The sequence below is a fragment of the Protopterus annectens genome, chromosome 4.part0 (assembly GCF_019279795.1).
Source record: "Protopterus annectens isolate FY-2018-M chromosome 4.part0, PAN1.0, whole genome shotgun sequence".
Classification (NCBI taxonomy): domain Eukaryota; kingdom Metazoa; phylum Chordata; order Ceratodontiformes; family Protopteridae; genus Protopterus; species Protopterus annectens.
Genome location: NC_056733.1, coordinates 1,062,850,587 through 1,062,867,716, shown reverse-complemented (window position 1 = coordinate 1,062,867,716; position 17,130 = coordinate 1,062,850,587). Strand labels below are relative to the sequence as shown.

General features: G+C 38.2%; 1 protein-coding gene across 1 annotated transcript in view; it reads left to right on the top strand.

The window, feature by feature from the left end:
• SLC23A1 (solute carrier family 23 member 1) overlaps positions 1-17,130 on the top strand; it is a 505,682-nt gene that overhangs the window by 43,714 nt on the left and 444,838 nt on the right. The window lies entirely within an intron of this gene.

Genomic DNA, 17,130 nt, shown 5'->3' with positions numbered 1-17,130 from the left:
ATATTGAAGACATAACTGAGTATAAATGTTATATTCTGAATTTTTACTGAAATTTACATTAGCATATACTGAACATTTAAAATAGCTGTGTATATTCTGGAAACTAACTAAACTAATAATAAAAGAATATCTTTTGCCAGTGTTAACTAAATACAGATACAAGTATAACTGAAACTGGTACATGTTATATTCTAAAAAGCAAACTATTATTGTCTGAATATAGATAGACTGAAAACTAGTACTGCTGTACAATTGTTACCATGAACCTGAAAACATGAGAACATTGTGTGAACATAGATAAGAAATTACCTGAAATCCATTTTTTGTCAGTATTGTCTGAATATTGATAAAAACATAAACTGACACTAGTATTGTTATATAACTGTCTGAAAACATACATACTTGCTTTAACGTATACATTTTAACTTCAAACAAACATTGAAGAAATAACTGAAACACATAGTCAACTTCTGCACCACAACTCTTGCTAAATTTTACTCTGCATTGTTCCGGTCACTGATGTGGTAAAGGAAGGCCTGCTTTAATGTTGCCATTTTTATAGTTAGGCCTTTTAAACCTCTTCTTTTCATTTCTTGTGCAAGGCTGAGTAGCTAAAGTTCTTGATTGTATTTAGTATCAGGTCTTTAAAATAACATCTGCATATTTAACAGTCAAACATTGCTTATTGTCCTAACCTTATTTACATTTTTCTGCATGAAATAAACATTTGCAGCTTTAACAACTATACTGTGCTGACTTAATTTCATTTTTCTGCATGAAATAAACATTTACTGCTAATAAACTCCTGCAAGTCTGTAAGCACTGATAATCTCAAATGAAACGAAATAGTAATGTAACACTGTACATTTCTGCACCTATATAAAATTAATTTTAACTGTTGAACGTTTTACATTTTGTCTCGTGACCCTTAGATTTTAACATACTGTTCTGTGATTGAAACTCCACCCACTGTCTTACCATAACCGTTTTTTTAGATGACGCCATTTAACTTTTCAGAAGTACTGAATGCTGCAAGAATTTATTATTACTGTCTACATTTTTTTGGATAAATAATAAAACTGTAAATGCATTAAATGGATAGCACTGTCTTTAATTCAGTTTGCCAGGCTAGCTGTAATCTGAGCTGATGTGCCTGGCAAACTGCCATTTTTGTACAAAACATATATAGTCTCAAACTGATTACATAATGTACTCTTTTATACAGGATCTGAATTTTTAACTGTGTTGTCACTTTTACAATGTAGCATTGACTTTAAATCTTACATTCTGTAAACTAGCAAACATTATTTTGTCTCTGTCTATATCATTGTTTATTGTTTATGCATTACAAAACAAAACAATAACAGAAAAAAATCATTTGCCAAATTTGTAACTGTAAACCCTTTATTCTGCGAATTAATTTAACTGTTATTTCTGATATACCTTACTAGACATAGAGGTATATGGTTACACTTTTTCTTTAACTGGCCACACCCAATATGTCTTTTTGAGCACTTCAGCTGAGCCAGCTGAACTGGAATTTATTTTATCTATAACCCATAACTCTGCATGTTCCTGTCATAACCAATTCTTTAAAATCTGTACATTTGCACAAATCTTGTCTAAAACAGCTGCTACACTTTGAACTGTTAGCTTCTATAATCTTTGGCCTTTTAAATTCTGACAAAACTGCATTTGTGTCTTTTAATAAAGATCTATGTGCAGCTGAAATTGATTTGTCTGTAAATAATGAAATATTGTTATTTCTTTTAAATGACAGATTAATGCTCTGATCTTTACAGATTACTATGGAATGCATTCTTTTACTTAACACTGAAGCATGTTCTTCAGTTATACTGCAGTTTACTATATTAAAATCTGCACTCCAATTCCTCTTATCTCCCTTCAATGCAAACACTGTACCTGATTCTGAAAATAAGAAACTACATGATGTAATGCGAACTTGAGACATTGCTTGCATGTTATGTACATTGACTGTGTTGACATGTATGTTTAATACTGCAACATACTTCTGTATTTTGAATTACATGTATTACATTCTGAACATCTGTATGTGAAACTATACTACAACTGAAAGTATTATGTTGAATTGTATGTGCTGAAGCATTTACACAAGGATTAAGTCCAAACCCTTAGTGACAGAAGCGGACTCATTAACTTGCTTCTGTGATTTAACCCTTTTGTATTTAGAAATATTTAACATTCTTGAACTAATAACCTTTAATTTTAAGAGAACATTTTTAAACTTAAACCAAATATTTACTGATGTTTTAACTGTAGCAGTATTACTTGACATGTTTATATGCAAATGACTTTAGCTGATTAATTTCATCTTTTTTTGAGCTGGTAACTAAGAAACGCATACAAAGTCTTACATAACTTTGGAAGAATGTGTGCCATTGTCTGTAGTTATTAACCATTTTCTTGCTTGTTGACTCACACTGGAAACTTAAAAGTTTCTGGAGATAGCTGTTAACTGGATAATGTCTGTTATGTTTTGAAGGAACACTGCTTTGATTTAATACTGATTTGCTGAAGTTGTTTGAGACTTTTCTGAAATAAATGCTGGCTAGTTAACAGCTGCATTTGCTATATGTCGAGGTTGTCTGCTGTGTCCATTTTCTGCATGAAGGAGTGCTGTCTTATTGAAAACGCTTTCTGCAGCTGTTTTTGTTGATGTTTTCTGATAAGGCTGATTTACTTTGTAGAATACATGTAGTTGAACGAAATACTGCTATCCTGGAGATTTTTATAGAACACAAGTAGTGTCACCAAGCCTGGAAATGAACGATACCTTTACTGAAAGGGTGGTCTGTAGCACTGTTGATTACCTTTACTGGAGCCTCTCAGCTGGAAAACCTCCGGAGTGCTGTTGAAATGTCCATAGTACTTTTGCTGTAGTGATTTGGAAGAACAGTCATTGTGAATTTAAGAAATTATAGGCTGCACTGGAAACTGGATTTGAAAGGGTTACACGCTACAACTGTCTCTGATTTTCCGATTATCCAGAGTAGCTGCTTGCTCGGTTACAAGAATTATATATCTCTCTCCAGACAGCAGGCATGTTCAGGTGCCATTGTAAGAATTGATAATACTGTACTGTACTGTAATTAGCTGGAAACACTGTGATGAGAGTGAGAATGAAAGTCTTTATCTTTTAATTACCCATTACTCCAGTCTCTCCTTTAAGGACCAAGTCTTGTGTACGTTTCAGAATGAATTCTCCAAACACTGTAGTTCATTTAATAAGGCTTTATTAGATGGTCACAATATTCGAATACTGATTTCATTAACAGTGCTGATAAACAGCGTTGAAAGCTACTGCATGTCATATTCTGATTGTCCTGAACAACGTCTTTATTTGACCTGTCTTCTATATTCAGGCTCGAGTGCCTGTCTTCTCTGAAGTAACAGGTAAAACAAACTTACTAACTTTAACTGAACTGCTATCCTGACACAACATATTATATTGCTTCAGTCCAGTAATTGTCCTCATTTACTTTTCCTAACCTTGGTTTCAGGCTTTGTCTCATATGTGCTTTATTTAACATTCCATCAAGGAACATTCTGTAGCTGGCAAGCCCTTGAGAAAAGAACATTCTGTCTTTCTGTATTTTTTCACACTTTATGCATATCTTTTCTTTCTAATAAACTGTCTGTCATGTTTGACCTGCAAGGTTATTTTTCTTTCTGCTTAACTGTTTTTTATGCATAAACGAAACACAATTTATTTTACCCTTTAGCCTGTCTAATGTGTAATAACTACTTAAAAATGGAAGTCCCTAATCTAACAAAAATTTTATTACTAATGCTGTTAGCATTAACAACCATCAGAGATTCATCCGATTTTGCTGTCTGTGAACTGTTAAAATTTTGACCTGGCAAAACTCCTGTCTTGTGTTTGTCAGATATTGTAATATGATGATCATCATCCTGATCATCAACACCTTTTTTCATTTTCTACGTGGAATCAGGGTGTTGTGTCAACTGTTGGCATCTCTCTATATTCAATGCCACACTCCTACCTTCTTCAACACTCATGCCTGACAGTTGCAGGACTTCTTTGACACAATCCTTCCACATCTTTGCTGGATGTCTTCATTTCCTGTTGCCTTATTCCTATCCGTCTCAAATCGTCTTCACCAGATTGTCTTCTGTTTTTCTGCACATGTGCCTGACCCATCGTGATGTTTTCTTTGACTTGCAACTGGAGCTACTTTGGCTTCTGCTCTTATGTCTTCATTTCCTTTTCTGTCCCACAGTGCGCATCCACCACCTTTCTCTCCACACAGCTATAAGTGCCCTCAGGTGCCATTTCTCTCCTATCTCACCCAACTTCTTTATCATATCTGCTGTGACCTCATCTGAGCCTGCTGCTTTCCCTGATTTTATTTTTCTTGGTGCTGCTCTAATTTCTTCTTTGGTAGGTTCCTCCTCTTCTTTCATCACAGTTTGTCTCTGGGGCAGTACAGCTCCTGGGGATTTTCTTCATTCACAAGCTGCTGATAGTACTTCTTACATTTGCCTTTGATTTCATGTGGGCTGGTGAGCAGGTTGTTACTGGCAAACCTTACAAAGGGTGTCTGACTATCTTCTTTATCCTTCTGTCTTTGCCTTATACCTGATATAGTTTCTTTGGGACATCTACTGGGTCATTTTCCAGAAGCTGGTAGAGTGCCTCTGATGCTCTGTCCTTTGCTACTGCAACTCCTGTCTTAGCCTCTTTGTTAGCCAACCAGTATTCCTTCTTAGCCTGGTCTGTCTTTTCTATCTCGCACTTTTTCCTGCACTACTTCTTTATTTTGATGACTTCTTGGACTTCTGCATTCCACCATCAGCTTTCCTTATGTACCTTATTTCCATACCTGCCTTGGCCACGTATTTGTTCTGTAGTCCTCACACGTACTGTTTTGAGGTGCTGTCATTCTTGCTAGAGCCCTGAATAATTCCTTGAATTGTTGTGCTTTCTTTCCAGTCATCTTCCAGGTTTTCAGCCTGATCTTATTTGACCTCAAGAGCCTTCTCCGACCACTGCTTGCAGCTGATTGTGGCAACCAGTGGTTTATGCTGTGAGCTGACTGTTTCACTGGGGATGAACTTGCAATCTCTTGTTCTGCCCCAGTACCCTTTCCTTACTAGGAGAAAGTCTACCTGAGTTGCATGTTGGCCACTCTTATATGTGATCTTTTTACTGTTTCTCTTTCTGAGCCATGTGTTGGCTGCTATCAAGCCATTTGCTAGACAGAAGTCCAAAATGGCTGCTCCTTCTTTATTCCTGTTGCCCCACCCATGTGGACCCTGTCAGTCCTCATATCCCATTCTGTCTGTCCACACGTGCATTCAGGTCACCCATTATCAACACCAATTCATGTTGTTCTGCTTTATCTAGTAGGTCCTGCAAAGGCTGTCTGAATGCACTCTTTCCTCACTATCACAACCCTGCTGTAGGGCATAGGCCGAGATTATGAATATTGCCCTATCATTAGGCTGGATTCTAATTGGCATGAGTCTGTGACTAATTATGATGACATCCCTCCCTGTCTTCTATAGGCTCTCCCTCACAATTCCCACACAATGTCTAGTCTGTCCTCTTGAATAGTAGACTCTGGATCCCCAGCCAAGTGGCTTTGCTGCACTAATTTTCCATCTTGTCTCCTGGATACACAGGATGTCCAGCCTCCACCGTACCATCATGTCATCCACTTCCAAGCTGCGTACTGTCAGTGAGATTGTAGCAGTTCTTAGTTCATGTTTGGCAGGATGATTGGTTTTACATCCAGCTTTTGCTATACAGAGCTTTTCCAGGTAAACCCAAGCTGGGCAAACTGGACACCAGCCAGCCAGAAAGTTATTGACCTAGGACTGCTGAGCTTTATGGCAGACACACACACTGGTCAATAGGGTCGCATACACCCGTCCCACCATTAGCATTTGGCAACATTAGTCAACATGACCAAATCACCTAGAGCCATATTTTTACACATTCTGTGCTCTGTGTTCGACTGTTTTGAGGTTAACGCACACCATAGTTGATGCTCAAAGTGGTTGGTCTATCTAGAGTCTGTGCCACTGCTCTCCACTCCATTCTTGAGTGAGTGTGAGATGGAAATGCTCAGTAAAAAGGCAGGTGCCCCACGGAGACACAAAGAGAACATGCAAACTCCATACAGGCTTTGACTGGAGGTCAGGATCGAACCTTGTACAATGTGCATGACAGGTGAAGATCTTAACCATTATACTAAATGGTCTCCTGCAAAAATTCACTTCCCTTGTCTTGACAAGTGGATGCCATCCCATCTAAACATGTGTGCCCAAAATTAAGCTTGGATGCTCTACACATTTCCATTTTTTAAAACAGGACATTTTTCAACAAGGTATTTACCCAAAAAAATCTTTTCATTCATGGTAATCTGACTCTCCTTTCTGTACATCATTTGTGAAAAATATGTCCTGGTATCTATGCAAACTATGCTGTCTAAGAGGGCTGCAAGTTCCCTATTAACAGTTAGTGAGCTCTTGCAGAAGAGATCATTTGTGCCAACATGAATAAAAACAGCTCCATACTTCCTTACATTCTAAGGCTTTTCTCACATCCTGTATTTTTGCTTCTGGAAAGCATAACACTATTCAATGTAAATTATCCTCTCTGCAAATATAAGTATCAGTTCCCCTTGTAATTGAATCTGTTATTACAAGTATATCACTTCTGACCAGATCTGAAGAATCTCCAACTCCTAATTCAATAATATCTGCTCCATCAATTGTTACAAAGGCGTGATCATAACCAGTAGCTTTTTCATTGTGTATTACATTTGCAAATATACAATTCTCATCCAGCTAGCTTTCCACTTCCACAGCTTGAGCCATGTTGTCAACTTTTGTCCTTCTCGTCTTTTTTCTTAAAATAATGTTCTTCAACTCTTCTATGTTCAGTTTTGATTTTGTTCTTTTCACCTGCCTTTGCCTCTTTTTTCTACCCTTTCTTTTGGAAAAAATGATGCATTTTTCTGTAGACTAAAGTTTTTCTGATAGAACAGCGTTATCGTTCCCTGTAATCTACATTACATAAGAAAGCAGTGTCGTTCATAGGATTATACTAGGCTATTGGCCTGGAGGCTGTTATAAGCCTAGCCAAGAATTTTGTCCATGTTCCCTCAAAGTCAGCACCTGTTTCCCCTGTCCAGCAGAGACCCAGGCGGGATCCCAGGGGGTGTATTTTCTGTTTCCCATCCAGTCATTCAGGTTCCTCTTAAAGAGGGCTAGAGAGGTACTCTGCTTGACATGGAGAGGGAGTCTATTCCTCAGATGAGTGAGTCTTTGAGGCAGAAATCTATCACACCAACAAATTATTTTAATGTCATAGATCAGGTTAAGGCCTTACATGCGGGTTGCATGAGTGGAGTTTTACTTACGGATATGCAACAACTCCATCAAGGTTGGGTCTGAGATGGCCTTGTATACCAGACACAGGTCACCTCTAAGCAGTCTGTACAAGACTTGAGTAGAGGGACAAGGCTTTTAGCCTATCTGTATAGGATAGGTGTTTGAGACTAGTCAGGAACCTCTGTAGTCTCTCCAGCTGCTGCATGTGCTTGGTAAGGTACATGCCATAGGGGGCATTGTACTCAATAATGGGTCTGATAAGGATGGAGTACAGGGGATGTTATGACCTTCTTGTTCCTGGATAATATACCCTTACTTATGAGGTGGGCCATGTAGAAAGCCTTCCATACAACAGAGGTATGGTGATCAAAAGTCAGGCTGCTATCAACCTGGGTGCTCAAGTCCCTCACTACTGATTTCATGCTTAGTACATTGTTATTAATGTGACAATTAGTGGGGATGCCATTTTCCCCAAAGGGGATAATGATGCATTTCTTAGCATTTAGTTTGACGCCATGCTTCTGGCACCAGTCATTAGCTTGGGTAAGGCCCTCTTGAAGGATGTTCACATCACTAGGGGAATTTAAGACAGTGCCCAGCTTGCAGTCATCTGCAAACTTGTGCAGCCACAGACCACTGGTTTTAGCCTGCACCTCAGAAAAGTATATCCCAAACAGTAGAGACCCTAAGACCAATCCTTGGAGTACACCGCTCATTACAGGTCTACTACTAGAGGTGGCTTCCTCTATTTAGACTGAGTGGGTTCTATCAGTGAGCCAGTTAGCAACCCATCTGGTAACATACAGGTTGATGCCTAGCTGGTAGAGTTTATCTATTATGCCCGAGTGGGGAGTAGTGTCCAAGGCTTTGGCTAGTTCAAGGTAGACAGTGTGCACCATCTTCCCCTCGTCCATGGGTTTGGTGACTGTTTCAAAGAAGTTGACCAAGTTTAACAGGCATGCTCTCCCTTTGACAAAACCAGACTGTGTGGGGTCAAGCATTTGGAGATTGCCAATGTCCTTGTTTATATGGTCCATGATAATGCATTCCATGGCCTTGCAGATCAGGCTAATTAGGCTGATAGGCCTATAAATGCCTGAGTCAGTGGACGGTCCACCTTTGTGTAGAGGGATGACAGTGGCTGTCCTCCACTCAGCTGGAATGAAGCTGGTGCTCAGGCTTTGGTTGAATAGGGTGCCTAATGGAGCTGAGAGGAGAGCTCATGCCTGAGTTCATGTAGGATAGACCCAGGTATGTTATCATTTTATTATGTATTCTATTTGTATTATAGACATTAGTCAATTTCTTTTTCTTATTCGTTATTTGTTGTGAACCTCATTTCTTTCTTTTTTCTTCTACATGTTATGAGTCATCAGACTTCTGAATATTTGTATCCTGATTTCCAAAGTTGTCATCGGTAGTATCATGTTTAATATGGGTTGAACGATCTCTACTGACAATAGACACTTCCTTTCCTAAATGTGTTCTATTTGCATTTTGTCTAATGTTATTTATCTCATTAATGCAGTCATTAATATATGTGAGAACAGTTCTCCAAGCTGTGCCAATCGCACAGGTGCAATCGTCATCAGTAAGTCTAGATTTACTGCTAATATCGGTAAGCAAATCATCCAACTTTTGACAAGAGGAACACCGATCACCAGTGTTTTCAGGTGTTACCTTTAAATGTACGTAGCATTTATTACACTGTACAAGATACTTGTGCTTTAGTAAATAATTAATGGCATACTCAATTAAGGAATCCATTTTCAACTGAAAATGAATAAAGAATTCTAAAAAAAATAATAATCAAAATCAGTTACTGTAGAATTCAAGGAGATTTTAAGTCAACTTCTATAAGAAAAACACTAAGCAATATAAAAGTAAATATTAAATAAAGTACAAAAAATTGTCACACTGACCTATTGTACCAGCTGAATTTTCTTTCATTTTCCCATGCAGTCACACCTTATTATAACAGTAAAGACAAAAAAACCCCACAAACCAGCACAGGATTGTTTCAGATAAGCTCTGGATTGTCCTCTCTGCATTCTGTGTGAATTCATAGCTGACTAGGCCTCTTGGGATGGTTAGAGTTTGCCTGCCTAAAATCTATCCCTTTCTAACAACAAACAGTGAAAATCAGAGGCAAAACAACAAAATATAAATCAAAGTAAATATTCATGTCGACAAGCTATCCTTTCTTCTTACAAAGAGTGAAAAGCAGTGGTAAAAATAAACTACAAATCAAAATAAATCTTCTCTTAAGAGGGCATTGCACAGTCAGTCACAAACCAACAAAGAATTTTTTCAGACCAGCTCTAATCATAGAATTGTTAGTGCTAACAACTAGTCTAAACAGAGGTTTGAGAATATGTAAGTTAATTTTTGGAATTTCTAAAAAAAAGTCTGAATAGTAGGATTTTTAACAGTGAAAAATGATACAATTGTTCAAAAATAAATTCTGTACAAACAAACATTAAAACTATGTAATAAATGTATATGTTTTCAATCTATTAGAACAATCAACAATTAAATATGATTTATTACATGATAAAAGTTCTTCCAACTCAGAATTATATTTATCACTTGACATAATCAAAAGTGCCCCACTTTTATCTGCTTTCATATATCTCATAATCCTGACTCCTAGCAGAAATTTCATGATCACTTAATTTGTAAAAATGATCTGGTAGGGTATTAAGATAATAACATATTTCTTGTTCACGTATTACCTCAAAAAGAGACAGAGGGTACAAAATGGGATTATATTCACTTGGAATCTTAAAAGTAACATAATTTTGAACTGCATTAAAACTCTAATGAACATTACATTTCTCTAAAGATATGAGACCATTAACATTAGTCTATCTGCTGAAAACAAACAATACATTTTTTGGACCTTGTTGAAAGCCTCCTGCCTGCTGATAGCCAATTAGGAAGAACGCTATGGTGACCTGCTAATTCTCCTTGGTCCCTCCTTCTCCCAAAGCTGGACAGTTTTGCCTTACTTTGATTGACAGTGACAAATGCATCATTTCACACTGAATGCTCAGGGTCTCTACCACCATTCTTCGTATGTTTAATAACAATCTTTGCCAGGTAAACCCAAACAGACTCTTAATTCCATTTGTCCTGTAAAATCATTTTAAGCTTTACTTTAGGTTCATAGGTTCATTCTAGGCTGCTGATACAGCTGACCAATTGTAGCTAGTCAATGATCCCACCAATTAACCAAGTCATGGGCCAATACCAGAGCCTGGCTTATGACCAACCCCTTTCCAAAAGGGCAATGGGGCCACATTGTGGGTGTACTTACTTTGTTTAACAGTGTCTTCATGCTTTGGCAAGTCTATAAAAATCTTGTCAAACCTGTTCTTAATACTAGAAAAAAATCTTGAGATTGCTTAAAAATATGTATAGAGTTTCAGTACAAAACTATAAATGTATCATTTGCACACTATTATAATGTAATAGGTTCCTAGCACATTCTAAACCACTGTTGCTAAAAAGTCTAGCGGTTCATCATGTAACTAACTCCCATGCTTGGTACCATTAAGAAAGCTACAAATTCTCTCACTTTTTGGGACTCTGTTTTTAGATATTCAGCCATCAGAAGGCATACCTGAGTATTCAGAAAGAACCTCAGCACTCAACTTAAGGGCTGCAGTAAAAAGGCCCTTTTTGGATAATGTGGTACTGGCATACTAAGAGTTACATTAGCTGCAATGAGAAAAAAAAGACTTCATTATCAGCTAATCTGCATGTTTCTGAATCTCTGTTAATTACCATGAGTGCACATAAGCACTTTCCAGTGCTAGTCCGCAGTGACATCATTATGTTAGCACAGGCACCCTCCCCATTCACTCTCCTGCACACAGCCCAACACGCACACACACACACACACACACACACACACACACACACACACACACACACACACACACACATACACACACACACAGCCCAACACACACACACACACACACACACACACACACACACACACACACACACACACACACATGTGCATGCACACACATGCACACGCACACACGCACACACACACACACACACACACACACACATGCACACACATGCACACACACACACACACACACACACACACACACACACACACACACACACACACACACACATGTGCATGCACACACATGTACACGCACATGCACAAGCACACACACCTTACTTCCACCTCCCAGTCAAATACACACTCAGACATACACTCACACATGCAGCTGCGCACACGTGCACACACACACACACACACACACACACACACACACACACACACACACACACACACACACACACACACACACACACACAAACTAATAGTACCTGACCACAAAACTCCCGAGCAGTTGTCTCTACAGGGATGGATAAGCACAACCTTTTGGCCATGTTCCTTACTGCAACCAGCCAGGAATGGCCATGCTAATTTAATCGGTCAGCTGCATAATTCCCTTACCACAGGCAGTTCAGTGAGAGAACACTTAGCTAATTAGTGCATGCCTCTGCCCTGGGAATGCCCCATTATTATATAGCATGGCCACAGACCACTACTGTGTTGCATGTCTTTGTGCAGCTGTCTTTGAATACAAAAAAGTTACCATGAAATAACCTTTCTGAATGGCTGGTGGATTGGGCACTAAGATTTTTAGAAAAACGTGCTGAAGAATAGTAAACTGCACCATACAAGTATGCATCCAGGATATGTATATCAGAATGTATTAAAAGGACAGTTCCTAAGAACATCAAGGTTGCACACTGATAACTCAGATGTAGATGGGACATACAATCAGCTTAATGAATTTTTTGGAAAGGGACTATAGGCCAAAAGAAATTGCTGAATTAGCTGATCAGGCCAGAAATTTGAGAAGCACTAGAGGTAAATCATATTTTTCTAATGTTAACTGAGAAATAAATAGTGGTAATATATGTGTTTATGGCAATAGTTACTAGGGTCACACTTACATATTCTAATAATATTGGCTCTGTGTGCAAAATATAAAAAAGGAACTGACCAGTTCTGCTAGCTGATGAAGGTTTGAAGAAATGAGTGGGAGAATCCCCTAAGCATTGTTTTAAGAATGGACTGTCTTTGAAGCAAAGGTTATGTTATAATAAAAGCAAGGGTCAACGAGCTATATCTGAATGGGTGGGCTCCTTCCCATGTTGTAATTGTAAGGCCTGTAGTTCTATATCTGATAAGAATTGTTTTATACATCCTGATACTAGAATTAAGTGCGAGCCAAAGTTATATGTACGTTGTAGAAGTAGGGACCTTGTCTATTTAACAATGTCTATGTTAATGTCTTGTCTATTTAATTAATGTTAAATAAAATAATAATAATTAAATAAATGTGAAGGGTTTGTACCTCTTTCTATGTAGGAAAAACTAACTGTAGCCTTAAGGAAAAGGTTCTTGAACATTTAGGAGACATACATAGAGATGTGGGCTCAAGTGCTCTGAATAAGCATTTGAAGAGCAATGTAAGACATAGCTTTGAGTTTATGGTACTACAGTTAACTAGCAAGAATATCAGGGGAAGGTGCGTAAGTGATAGGACAGAAAAGGATGACTTGAAATGGATCATTATTTTACAGGCAGACAGAGGCTCTGGACTTAATGACAATAAAGATCAGCACTGAATGTTTGTAAATTATGTCATTAATTTGATGGAGTTGTTAAGGTTTTCAGTTATTTAATTAACGTTTAGTAGTTTAACAAATGTATTTAAATAACTGCTTTTCTGTTGTTTTATGGTCTGAGGAAGTGCATTTTGCACAAAAGCGCTTACCAAAATAAAAGTTTATACTTTAGTCTTGACATTGTGTTTTATCAGTTTTGGTGTAAGGACCAACCTTTGACAGTAGTCTGTATCTTGTTTTCGGTTAAATTCATTAGTACTTAGAATCTGTTTAGTTCCAAGCCACTCACAGAGAAGTATAACATCTACCTAAGACACTAGCCATCTGAGATAATAAATGACCTGTTTTTATGAAGATTTTAAAGGAAGAGCCTTCTCAAATGTTCTTTTGTCTTTATGTATGGTTTGTAGCCAGTAATACTGATACTGTCTTGTCCCAGCAAAAGAAATCCTCGTTTAATTCTGAATGCTTATAATGTGCATACTCCAGAATTATTTGCAGCTGACAGACTTTTATCATCACAAGCAGTACATGCCATCTTTTAACACAATGTCAGAAGTATAGCAGTTCTGATCGTGCATGGAAACAGTTATAAACAAAGTACCTTCCATGCAACGAAGCATCAGAGTGTTGAAATAACTTTATTTAAATACTCATGAGGGAGCAGCTGAGTCATGCACTGTAACAGGAGGCAAACAAAGTAGAGACCTAAACTTAGCTCATAACAAAGCAGAGTGGGCAATGTTCCATAAAACATTAGGTTTAAGGAGATAGACAAGTTTATCTTATACTTTTGTGTCAGCAGTATATGTACAAAATATGCCACATTTGCACAAATGCAAAACATTCCTTATATTAAGATGAATTTTTTTGATATTTTTGTGTAATAAATCCGGTCAGCATATCAGATCAGTTATGACACACAAGTATAAGCATATCACAGGCTTCTAAAGCACATTTCTGTAACGCAGCCCAATGGACCATTTCCAGTGTCTGCTGTACCCTGCACAGTTTACTTAGCTTGGTCTGTATGGCCCAAAGGACCATGTTACATATGTTACGATGGCGTCATTCTGCACAATATAATCCTTTGACACAAACTGCACTCCCCTTCCAGCATCAGTGCACATTGTTAAACATATTGATGACCATCTTCCAACTTTTAAGGGCCATGGATATGGCATTGAGGGCAGAGCTGTATCCAACAGTAGGTGCCCTATGTAGTTGCCTAGGGCCCACTGGCAGGGAGGGGACCCACTGGCCAGATTTTTACTTTTTTAATTTAAAAAAAAATTACATGTGTTCTTTAAAGGCAATCTTCTTTAAGTATGCCCTCTTCATCTGTGCATCCCTGTGTGCATCGACACACACACCTTTTGCTTTCTGTGTTACGCATGCAGAATTTAAAAACACACTTACTGCCTGACATAAGTAGCTGGGAATGTGGAAACACACTGCCTGTGTGTGTGTGTGTGTGTGTGTGTGTGTGTGTGTGTGTGTGTGTGTGTGTGTGTGTGTGTGTGTGTGTGGCAGGTTAATTAATTTGCTCTGGCTTAAATCCTGTACCTTGGTTACAGAGTACAAGAGTCTGAATCCTCTACTCCGGCTACCAAACTACTCAAAAGAATTGATTTTCAGTGCATTTTCAAGGAATTGTGAGTTTCAGTACATTTTCAAGGAACTTTGGGATTCAAGGGAAGAGAAGTTTGCTGCTGCTAATGCTAAGTCTGTTTTCAATGTGCAACTATTTTGTTCAGCAAATTTGTCATCACTATTGTGCTACAGAACTTGAAAGTAGTGTTAGTAGCACAACAGGAAACATACTTGCTTTTGATGCAGAAGGCTGTGGGTTCTACTCCCACGAGATGTAGCTAGATTGTGGATATTGTGTTGTACTTTAAGGGAGGTTGTGGGTGCTGCAGTCCTGACTGTGTCCTCCTTTGGATGAGATGCCTAGCAACTATGAACCCGTTGTCTGTCATCCATTTGCTATTGCAATATTACCAGCTTATCCTTTTTTTAAATGTAACATGGGCAATTTATTGTTCAAAGGTCGCAGGCACTGAATTTGTAGATGAAACACTGCGTAGCGCACCCACAGGTGTAGCTTAAGTAGATACAGGTTCCTTCCTACCTGACTCTGGTGACACCCCTATTAGGCCCAACACACCAAGGTGGCAAGAATGACAGATTTTTTTTCTAGGTGACGCATCTAGTTTAAAAGGCAATAGCACATCCACAAAAAATTATTTCAACAGTGCACCAGTTAGCAATAAGGCAAGGTGAGATATGAATGCAATGAAACCTTACATCCACCCTCTTTCCCAGAACTCAACAGAAAAGGTCTTGACATTCAAACATATACAAAGAAGGCAATATCACCGAGCAGTAAAGCTTTATAGTTCAGCAATACAAACTCAGGAGAAAAATGCAGTCATTAGGCAATAAAAGAGTTATAATTCAGCAATACAGATATGAGAAAATGCAATGTCATTGAGCAGCAAAATTCTTGAAGGCAGCAGTACTAACACAGGCAAAATGCAATGTCACTGAACAATGAAGATTTATAATGCAACAATACAAATATGAGAAAATGCAATGTCGTTGAGCAGTACTAACACCCTCAACCCTCTTGATCAATTCTAAAAAGACCAACTATGAAACACTCTATTCTACCCTGTTCACTGGCCAGTGACTACTTACAGTCTTGCTGCCGTCATGATAGGGTCCAAGTTGTAGCTCATACGGATCACAGTTATTTGTAATCCACAAAGCATTTGGGGGGGATCCATAATCTTATAAAAATATAAAATGACGGCCAAAGCCTCTCACCACTCCATCCAGAATATCCTAGTGACCAGGCACCGTGGTTCCTCTGATGAGAAAAGTAGAAAAATCACCTGCCAGAACTCTGGCAATCTTCTATGGCTTCCCTGTACTAGGCCCAAAGGAACTCCTTTCTTGCTGAATCATATGCAGGCGTAGAACTACTGGTTTCAGACTTCTTTCCTGATTCCACAAAATACCATCATCCAGGACTTCAGACACAATCTGCCACTTCACTTCCCTGTCCCCAAAGCACTAGAAAGAAAATCCAGTCATGCTGCAAGGCCCTTTATTCCCTTCAGCTCCCTGTTTCAGTCTTCCCTCCTTCAGCTAGTGTTCCAGTCTCCCCTTTCACTTTCAAAACTGTCTTTTATATTCTTGAAAAACTACAGTCTATTACTTCTACAATGTAATACAGTGGGAGCTACAACTAAAATATAAAGTTGTTTGCTAGCAGCAACCTCTTCATTAACAGATTTCTTTAATGTGGAATTATTCAGATGACTTTTATTTCTGCAGAGATTGTGCATATTGACTGATATTGGTGGATTGTAATGACAGAATTTGAGTGGCCTTTTATGGTTGAAATGTTCTGAAATGGGCAGTTTTGTCATTGTTTCATACATTTTGTTCATTGCTTACTGGAAAATTTGTTCAAAACTACAGACTTAAAACACAGTCTAACAAGTGGTGCTTTATTATACAGAGAATATAATTTAATGCAATCAGAAAAGAGAATAAAAGAACACATGCATGTATTCATGGTCCTAAAAATGTGTGTAAGGGGCTTATGGTTTGAAAACAGCCCAAAGGTAAACTTTATCCAAGACTAGACAGATGTATTTTCTTTGAATGTGGGTTACAATGCCATTCAAATGAATGTGAGCTTCAAGGGCAGAGACGTTTACTGTTAATGCTAACTCTGTTTCCATTGTGAAACTGTATTGTTCTGTTAAACAAAGGTCTATCAATATTTGTGCTACAAAATTTGAAATAAAAGTTTTAAATTAAATCCAAATATCTGCAATAATTGTAGAAGTAAAGAAGAATATACTATGCACACTGATTTGTTTGAACAGTGTTTATGGTAACTGGAGAGAAATAGCCAAGTAATGGGACACTGGAATGGCTGGGGCGGGGCTGTGTATGGAGGGCCCGATCCATTACCCTGACTAGGGCCACATTTAACCATGATCCAGCTCTGATTGAGGGATTGTCTTGTCT